Here is a 3,650-nt window from a genome sequence, read left to right on the forward strand (position 1 = left end):
TAATCACAGGACAAACTAAAACATAATGGTATTCATCCCCAACTTCAATGCCGTTGCATAGTGTGCAAGGGTGCTGATTCTCCTGCTTAGAATATCTTTCAGTTGCTACAGGAAGTTTGTGGGTACAACACCTATATTTACTAAGGGCAATTCTTTCTGGTATATCTAAATTTATAATATACTTTTCTTGGCCAAATTTTGTCTTAAAAAGTTTATAATTACTACACAATATATTTCTTTCTACTTCTGCATGTCACTATTATCTCTCTATATCTTTGAGTTTCATTTCTAGGCTATTTATTACCCACGTGTGATTGAAATTTTCTGGATGCTACCATATATTTGACATACCACATGAATCAAGGATAGGTTTAATTTTATGGATCCAACTAGACTTATACTCATTCGACTCGTATAGAATTCTAAGAAAACGATAAAAAACATTTGACAATTTAGACGCCTTTGATTTTACAATTCCCAACCAAAATCCAATCATCCGTTTGCATATAGATATTTCAATTTTGAATCTGCCAAGATCCCCATATACCATGCAGTTTGCTGTTTTGTTCACACAGAGCTGATTTTTCATGAATTTCTTGTGAAATGTTTCAACATGATCTAGTTTGTGGTAACCCCATATTTCACAACCGTAAGTCAAAATTGGTATAACTAGAGCATCGAATAGATCACAGTTGATATCAATGGGTAATTCAAGTTTTTTACATTTAATTAACATACTAAATAATGCTCTACGTGCTTGAATGACTTGTTTCTTAATAGCTTTATCCATTTTACCATTATAATTGAACGTAGTACCAAGGTAAATATAATCATCTACAATTTCCATGCTCTTCTCACCATATTTAAAATTCGGGACATTTCTAACTTTTCCTCTAGAAAATAAAACTACTTTAATTTTTGAAACAATAATTTGAAGTTTCCAAGTATCACAATATTCTTTTACTTTGTTTAAGGCGTTTTGTAATTCCTTTGGGGATTCAGCCATTACAATAGTATCATCAGCATAAAGTAAAACATAAATACGCAAAAACATTTCTATATCAATACTACTTAATTTTTTATTTATTTCCCTTGAACACATATCAATCCCATTATACCCCCTGCTAAGAAAAGACTCGAAATCATTTAGGTAGATGGTAAAAAGTAATGGGGAAAGATTCTCACCTTGTCTTACACCTATGTTACATTCGAAAAAGTTAGAAATGTTGGGATTCTGCTTTACACATGATTTTGCATTATTATACATATTATATATGACAGCCATAACATTACCATTAATGCTATGTGAGATTACTTTTCCCCACAAGGACGACCTGTCAACCAAATCGAATGCTTTTCTGTAATCAACGAACAAACAGTATATTCTCTTTGTTCGATGGAGATAGAAATTAACAAGTGAATGCAATACAAAAATATGATCTAGAGTACTATATCCCTCCCTGAAACCAGCCTGCTCCTCACCAAGTTGACCAGTGCTGTCAATATAATCAGTCAACCTTTTATTGACACAAGCGGTAAAAAGCTTCGCTACACAGCTCAGTAGTGTGATACCCTTATAGTTATCTCGGTCGTCAGGGGATCCTTTTTTCTTAAATATGGGTTTTATTATCCCTATACACCAATAATATGGAACAACTGAGGAGATCAACACAATGTTAAAAATTTTGCATATAACATTTAGCATATCATGAGGGCAATTTTTAAGGAACCCATTTATGATATTATCAATACCACATGCTTTTCTACTCTTAAGTTTTCTTATTTGAATTTGTATCTCATCTACTGTAAAAACTCTATTTAATTCTTCGTTAACTAACTGGTTAATAATGCTTGGGTCGAAATTATCAGGGTGTTCACTATCATCAGGTTCAACATTACCTCGACTGAGTTTAGCAAAATAATCTCGAAATGTTTTAAGTGCAATTTTACAAATCAGCTCACTCTTATCAGTATTCTTTAACAAATCCCAATAATCGTTACTACTACTTTTTCTCAGATTTCTAACATTTCTATGAAATTGTTTTCTGAAAGATTTCTTAGCTTTATTAATTATTCTCTTATATGATTTAGCTCTAGCTTTCAGTTCGTTTTTAGCTTCATTTTTTTTATTTTCTTAAGCCTGTTTTTTACTTTCATATATTCAATTCTTTTACTAGAACAGTCTTTGTCAAACCATGGTTTGCTAACCTTTTTGCAATCCCTAGTTTTAGATTTATTTTGATAAACATTTTTACAAATGCCAATGTGTTTAGCAGGGTCAATATATAATTTTCCTAAATCTTTACAATATCATCCATAATATTTTGGGTTACATTCAAAGGGTTCAGTTAATCTAATTTCTGGTCTAATAAGTTAATATCTCTAGTACTGAATGCTTCCATATACTCATTTTTTATGTCATTTGTCCAATTTGTTTTAAGTTCTTCATATTCAGAATTATTCATTTCATAGGTTTCCTTACTATCTAAATCTAAATTTTCCTCCTTCTGTATTTCCGGTGGTCTCATATTACAAGTCTCTTCCAACCGTAATACCATAGAGAGGGCCGAGTGAGTATCGGACAGACACCTGTCATATTACTCAACATTAAATCCGTAATACTACTCATAAGTTTAGGAGAAACAATAAAATAGTCGATGCAACTTTTATCATTAGCTGTGAAACAAGTGAAATCCCACACGCCACTGTCCCCCCCCCCCCCCCCAAACCTCCGGTTAACTACCTTAACGTCAAGCATTTTACACAGTTCAATTAAGTTACGACCATGGTTATTAGTAATAACATCACTGTTATAGCGATCTGTGCTAAGAACAAGAGTTTCTAATTCCCTTTTGGAGCTAAACAGACATTCATCAGTAAAATCATTTAAATCGATATTTTGCAAAGGGTCGTCATCTATAAAGTCAATAAGTAAGCCTGTTCTTGAGTTAAAATTACCAGCTAATATAATTGGTAACTCATATTTTACATTCAAGTTCATAAAATCATCAGCAATAACATCAAAGGTATTAGATGAACAATAAGGTGAGCCCTCGTGTGGAATATACAAAGCACAAATAATAATATCATTCTGTGTTTCCCTACAATGAAATCTTACACATAATAAGGAATCAGACACTGTGTCTTCGATCAATGTTACACAATTTTCTCTATCTCTTCTAATTAACATACAGATGCCATGTATACCTCCATACGGAAGTGTAATATCATTTTTTTTCTTGATAAAAGGCGAGTACCCAGGAAACAAGTCATCGTCGATATAATGGCATTTAGTTTCAGATAAACAAATAAAATCAAAATCTTGTACAAATATCTCAAGTATACCAAATTTGGCTTTACTGTGTAGTCCATTAACATTCAAACTAGCTATCTTCAGCTCAGAGAATGACTTATATTTTGCATAGTTTTTATCCAAGTTATCTTTGTTGCTATCAATTCCATTTCCACTGTCCTGTCTCGTTTCCGTATCTGTTCCATATATGAAGGGGTCGCACTTATCCTATGTAAATTGTAGAGTTAGGCCGTGACTGTTCATCTTATCTTCTTTCCATCCTATCTTATAAAGATCCTCAGGTGCGTAGTGGGTTAATGTCATGTTTGCCTTACTTAGGTTTCCTGGTTTAGTTTTT

Source organism: Palaemon carinicauda, unplaced genomic scaffold (assembly GCF_036898095.1).
Source record: "Palaemon carinicauda isolate YSFRI2023 unplaced genomic scaffold, ASM3689809v2 scaffold267, whole genome shotgun sequence".
NCBI lineage: Eukaryota > Metazoa > Arthropoda > Malacostraca > Decapoda > Palaemonidae > Palaemon > Palaemon carinicauda.